Here is a 7,379-nt window from a genome sequence, read left to right as displayed (position 1 = left end):
GCCGCAAGAAAGCTAATATCTGGATAGAGATCGTATCCAAAATTCAGCCCAATCGGAGTTACGGGTCTTCGGGAATATAAGAAACGGTGAAAGGCCAGAATCTGTAACGCAGAAACAGAGAGAGACAGAGAGACAAATCCAATCTCGAAGGGGCTCTTGCCCCTCCCACGCCATGGAGACCAAGGACCAGAGGGAGAACCCTTCTCCCACCTAGGGAGAAGGCCAATGAAGAAGGAGAAGGAGGGGGGCTCTCTCTCCCTCGCTTCCGGTGGCGCCGGAACGCCGCCGGGGCCATCATCGTCACCGCAATCTACACAAACAACTTCACCGCCATCATCACCAACTCTTCCCCCTCTATGCAGCGGTGTAACCCCTCTTTTACCCGCTGTAATCTCTACTTAAACATGGTGCTCAACGCTATATATTATTTCCCAATGATGTATGGCTATCCTATGATGTTTGAGTAGATCCGTTTTGTCCTATGGGTTAATTGATGATCGTGATTGGTTTGAGTTGCATGTTTTATTATTGGTGCTGTCCTATGGTGCTCTCCATGTCGCGCAAGCGTGAGGGATCCCCGTTGTAGGGTTTGTAATATGTTCATGGTTTGCTTATTGTCTGTGTTGCGTGAGTGACTGAAACACAAACACGGATAAGTGGGTCATGGCATATGGGAATAAAGAGGACTTGATACTTTAATGCTATGGTTCGGTTTTTCCTTAATGATCTTTAGTAGTTGTGGATGCTTGCTAGAGTTCCAATCATAAGTGCATATGATCCAAGAAGAGAAAGTATGTTAGCTTATGCCTCTCCCTCAAACAAAATTGCAATAATGATTACCGGTCTAGTTATCGATTGCCTAGGGACAAATAACTTTCTCGTGACAAAAAGCTCTTTACTAAAACTAACTTAGTTGTGTCTTTATCTAAACAGCCCCTAGCTTTTTTACGTGCTCTTTATATTCTTGCAAACCTATCCAACAACACCTACAAAGTACTTTTAGTTTCATACTTGTTCTAGGTAAAGCGAACGTTAAGCGTGCGTAGAGTTGTATCGGTGGTTGATAGAACTTGAGGGAATATTTGTTCTACCTTTAGCTCCTCGTTGGGTTTGACACTCTTACTTATTGAAAGAGGCTACAATTGATCCCCTATACTTGTGGGTTATCAAGACCTTTTTCTGGCGCCGTTGACGGGGAGTTATAGCGCGGGGTGAATATTCTCGTGTGTGCTTGTTTGCTTTATCACTAAGTAGTTTTTATTTTAAGATCTTGTTTTCTATCTTTATTTATGGGTAGGAAACGCAAAATACCAAAAAATTAGTTGTACCTACTACCCCAATGGTTGAAGAACCACTCAAAATCTATCACACTCCTGAAGCTTTTTACTTGGATCATCTTCGATCCCTATGTGCTCGTGCTGAAACCCCAACTAGCTTAGTTGAGGGCAAATCTTTAGATGAGCATGCTTGTTATGTGCGACACCGCATATCTGAAAAAGGGAAACTTTTACTGGATCAAATTCATCGTTTGCAGTGCTATGCTTGGAATTTATGTGAAATATATGATTGTACTTGTTGTTCTAAAACCCCCAAGAAACACCTTCCTTACCAATGTGAGTTTAGTGATAATGGAATCGTATCTTCGTATACTAAGGGTGTTTATAATTACTATGATGTTCAACAAATTGAAGAATTTGTTGCTTTTAGGGGTACTGGTGAAATTGCTTCTTTTATTGAAGAGTGTGATAACTACTCTCTACAAATCCGAAAATTTGGCCATACTTAAATATTGCTATGATAATTATGCTTCTAATACTTATATTAAACCATATATTGAGGACTCCTCCGCTGTCCAAGAAGAGACTAATATTTTGCTGGAGTCTATGGAAGAAGGAATTGATGAAACTGTGAGCTCATTGGATGAAAAAGATGATGAGGAGAGCGAAGAACAAAAGGAGGAAGAGCGGATTAGCTACCCGTGCCCACCTTCTAATGAGAGTAACTCTTCAACTCATACATTGTTTAATTTCCCTTTGTGCTTACCGAAGGATGAATGCTATGATGATTGTTATGATCCCGTTGATTCTTTTGAAATATCCCTTTATGATGATGCTTGCTATGCTTGTGGCCAAGATGCCAATATGAATTATGCTTATGGAGATGCACTTGCTATAGTTCCTTATGTTAAACATGAAATTGTTGCTATTGCACCCACACATGATAGTCCTATTATCTTTTTGAATTCTCCCGACTACACTATATCGGAGAAGTTTGCACTTATTAAGGATTATGTTGATGGGTTGCCTTTTACCGTTGCACATGATGATTTTGATGAATATAATATGCATGTGCTTGCTGCTCCTACTTGCAATTATTATGAGAGAGGAACTATATCTCCACCTCTCTATGTTTCCAACATGATTAAATTGCAAGAAACTGTTTATACTATGCATTGGCCTTTACTATATGTGCATGAATTGTTCTTTTATGACATGCTGATGCATAGGAAGAGAGTTAGACTTCGTCATTGCTTGATATATGTTGCTTTGTGCTCACTACTAAATTCTAAATCATTGTTGATTCAAATTGGCTTTGATATACCTTGGGATCCGGGTGGATCCATTACTTGAGCACTATATGCCTAGCTTAATGGCTTTAAAGAAAGCGCTGCCAGGGAGACAACCCGGAAATTTTAGAGAGTCATTTATTTCTGTTGAGTGCTTTTATAAAGTTTAAAAACAAAAAAAATAAAGAGGGGAACCTAAAAATTTTTCAAAAAGAAAAGCGAAAGTGAGAAAGACGAGCATTGTTAAAGTGGGAGCTAGCCTTGAACTTTGTTCATGCTCACAGAAACTTTGTGAATCTTGATTACAGAAACTTTTCAACAAAAATAATTATCCCCTTGTACAATTCCATTGTATAATAAAAATAATGTGCCAAGGTTTTCCTTTAGGATGTTTACAATGCTTGTTGGTTTGTGTGGTGTAGGACAGAAACTTTGGTTGTGGTGCGCGATTTTATATTTTTTACTGGAATGTCAAATGGTTCTGAAACTTTTTGCACTGTCTTTCTATACAAATTTTTTATTTTCCCTAATTTTTGCAGAATTTTTGGAGTACCAGAAGTATGGTGAGTGTTCAGATTAGTACAGACTGTCCTGTTTAAGACAGATTCTGTTTTTGATGCATAGTTTGCTTGTTTTGATGAAACTATCAATTTCTATCAGTGGATTAAGCCATGGAAAAGTTATATTACAGTAGCTACAATGCAAAAACAAATATGAATTGGTTTGCAACAGTACTTAGAGTAGTGATTTGCTTTATTATAATAACGGATCTTACCGAGTTTTCTGTTGAGTTTTGTGTGGATGAAGTGTTCGAAGATCGAGGAGGTCTTGATGTGAGGAGAAGGAGGAGAGGCAAGAGCTCAAGCTTGGGGATGCCCAAGGGACCCCAAGTAAATATTCAAGGAGACTCAAGCGCCTAAGCTTGGGGATGCCCCGGAAGGCATCCCATCTTTCTTCAACAAGTATCGGTATGTTTTCGGATTCGTTTCGTTCATGCGACATGTGCAAATCTTGGAGCGTCTTTTGCATTTAGTTTTCATTTTATTTTATGCACCATGCTGGTATGAGATAGTCCATGGTTGATTTATAGAATGCTCATTGCACTTCACTTATATCTTTTGAGTATGGCTTTATAGAATGCTTCATGTGCTTCATTTATATCTTTTGAAGTTTGGATTGCCTGTTTCTCTTCACATAGAAAACCGCCATTTGTAGAATGCTCTTTTGCTTCACTTATATTTGTTAGAGCATGGGCATATCTTTTGTAGAAAGAATTAAACTCTCTTGCTTCACTTATATCTATTTAGAGAGATGACAGGAATTGGTCATTCACATGGTTAGTCATAAAATCCTACATAAAACTTGTAGATCACTGAATATGATATGTTTGATTCCTTGCAATAGTTTTGCGATATAAAGGTGGTGATATTAGAGTTGTGCTAGTGAGTAGTTGTGGATTAGTAGAAATACTTGTGTTCAAGTTTGTGATTCCCGTAGCATGCACGTATGGTGAACCGTTATGTGATGAAATCGGAGCATGATTTATTTATTGATTGTCTTCCTTATGAGTGGCGGTCGGGGACGAGCGATGGTCTTTTCCTACCAATCTATCCCCCTAGGAGCATGCACGTAGTACTTTGTTTCGATGACTAATAGATTTTTGCAATAAGTATGTGAGTTCTTTATGACTAATGTTGAGTCCATGGATTATACGCACTCTCATCCTTCCATCATTGCTAGCCTCTTCGGTACCGTGCATTGCCCTTTCTCACCTCGAGAGTTGGTGCAAACTTCGCCGGTGCATCCAAACCCCGTGATACGATACGCTCTATCACGCATAAGCCTCCTTATATCTTCCTCAAAACAGCCACCATACCTACCTATTATGGCATTTCCATAGTCATTCCGAGATATATTTCCATGAAACTTCCATCATCATCATATACATGACTTGAGCATCATTGTCATATTGCTTTGCATGATCGTAAGATAGCTAGCATGATGTCTTCATGGCTTGTCCGTTTTTTGATATCTTTGCTATGCTGGATCATTGCACATCCTGGTACACTGCCAGAGGCATTCATATAGAGTCATATGTTTGTTCTAGATATCAAGTTGTAATATTGAGTTGTAAGTAAATAAAGTGTGATGATCATCATTATTAGATCATTGTCCCATGTGAGGAAAGGATGATGGAAGCTATGATTCCCTCACAAGTTGGGATGAGTCTGCAGACTTTATGAAAAATAAAAGAGGCCAAAGAAGCCCAAATAAAAAAAGAGAGGCCAAAGAAGCCCACCAAAAAAAAACAAGAAAATGAGAGAAAAAGAGAGAAGGGGAAATGCTACTATCCTTTTACCACACTTGTGCTTCAAAGTAGCACCATGTTCTTCATATAGAGAGTCTCTCGAGTTATCACTTTCATATACTAGTGGGAATTTTCATTATAGAACTTGGCTTGTATATTCCGACGATGGGCTTCCTCAAATGCCCTCGGTCTTCATGAGCAAGCAAGTTGGATGCACACCCACTTAGTTTCAGTTTGAGCTTTTATACACTTATAGCTCTAGTGCATTCGTTGCATGGCAATCCCTACTCCTCGCATTGACATCAATTGATGGGCATCTCCATAGCCCGTTGATTAGCCGCGTCGATGTGAGGCTTTCTACCTTTTTGTCTTCTCCACACAACCTCCACCATCATATTCTATTCCACCTATAGTGCTATGTCCATGGCTCACACTCATGTATTGCGTGAAAGTTGAAAAGGTTTGAGAACGTCGAAAGTATGAAACAATTGCTTGGCTTGTCATCGGGGTTGTGCATGATTTGAATATTTTGTGTGGTGAAGATGGAGCATAGCCAGACCATATGATTTTGTAGGGATAACTTTCTTTGGCCATGTTATCTAGAAAAGACATGATTGCTTTATTAGTATGCTTGAAGTATTATTGTCTTAATGTCAAATGATAGACTATTGCTTTGAACCACTCGTGTCTTAATATTCATGCCATGATTAGATTATATGATCAAGATTATGCTAGGTAGCATTCCACATCAAAAATTATCTTTTTTATCATTTACCTACTCGAGGACGAGCAGGAATTAAGCTTGGGGATGCTGATACGTCTCCGTCGTATCTATAATTTTTGATTGTTCCATGCCAATATTATACAACTTTCATATACTTTTGGCAACTTTTTATACTATTTTTGGGACAAACATATTGATCCAGTGCCCAGTGCCAGTTCCTGTTTGTTGCATGTTTTTCGTTTCGCAGAAAATCCATATCAAATGGAGTCCAAACGGGATAGAAACTGACGGAGATGTTTTTGGAATATATGTGATTTTTTTAAAGAAGAATCAACGCGATACGATGCCCGAGGGGGACACGAGGCAGTGGGGGCACGCCCTAGGCCCTCTTGGCCACCCCGTAAGGCGGTTGGTACCCTTCTTTTGCCGAAAGAAAGCTAATATCCGGATAGAAATCGTGTCCAAAATTCATCCCAATCGGAGTTACGGATCTCCGGGAATATAAGAAACGGTGAAAGGCCAGAATCTGTAATGCAGAAACAGAGAGAGACAGAGAGACAGATCCAATCTCGGAGGGGCTCTCGCCCCTCCCACGCCATGGAGACCAAGGACTAGAGGGAGAACCCTTCTCCAACCTAGGGAGAAGGCCAAGGAAGAAGGAGAAGGAGGGGGGGCTCTCTCTCCCCCTCGCTTCCATTGGCGCCGGAACGCCGCCGGGGCCATCATCGTCACCGCAATCTACACCAACAACTTCACCGCCGTCATCACCAACTCTTCCCCCCTCTATGTAGCGGTGTAACCCCTCTTTTACCCGCTGTAATCTCTACTTAAACATGGTGCTCAACGCTATATATTATTTCCCAATGATGTATGGCTATCCTATGATGTTTGAGTAGATTCGTTTTGTCCTATGGGTTAATTGATGATCGTGATTGGTTTGAGTTGCATGTTTTATTGTTGGTGTTGTCCTATGGTGCTCTCCATGTCGCGCAAGAGTGAGGGATCCCTGCTATAGGGTTTGCAATATGTTCATGGTTTGCTTATTGTCTGTGTTGCATGAGTGTCTGAAACACAAACACAGATAAGTGGGTCATGGCGTATGGGAATAAAGAGGACTTGATACTTTAATGCTATGGTTGGGTTTTACCTTAATGATCTTTAGTAGTTGTGGATGCTTGCTAGACTTCCAATCATAAGTGCATATGATCAGAAAAGAGAAATTATGTTAGCTTATGCCTCTCCCTCAAATAAAATTGCAATAATGATTACTGGTCTAGTTATCGATTGCCTAGGGACAAATAACTTTCTCGTGACAAAAAGCTCTTTACTAAAACTAACTTAGTTGTGTCTTTATCTAAATAGCCCCTAGCTTTTTATTTACGTGCTCTTTATATTCTTGCAAACCTATCCAACAACACCTACAAAGTACTTCTAGTTTCATACTTGTTCTAGGTAAAGCGAACGTTAAGCGTGCGTAGAGTTGTATCGGTGGTCGATAGAACTTGAGGGAATATTTGTTCTACCTTTAGCTCCTCGTTGGGTTCGACACTCTTACTTATCGAAAGAGGCTACAATTGATCCCCTATACTTGTGGGTTATCAGGATGCTTCTCAATCTTTTGCTAGCCTTCACTTGTACTAAGTGGGATTACTACTTGTGCATCCAAAATCCTTAAACCAGTTTTACCATATGAGTCCACTATACCTACCTATATGTGGTATTCTTTTGCCATTCTAAGCAAATTTGTATGTGCCATCTCTAATCTTCAAAATAAATTTCCT

Source organism: Triticum aestivum, chromosome 3D (genome assembly GCF_018294505.1).
Source record: "Triticum aestivum cultivar Chinese Spring chromosome 3D, IWGSC CS RefSeq v2.1, whole genome shotgun sequence".
NCBI classification, from domain to species: domain Eukaryota; kingdom Viridiplantae; phylum Streptophyta; class Magnoliopsida; order Poales; family Poaceae; genus Triticum; species Triticum aestivum.
This window is presented reverse-complemented; position numbering follows the sequence as displayed.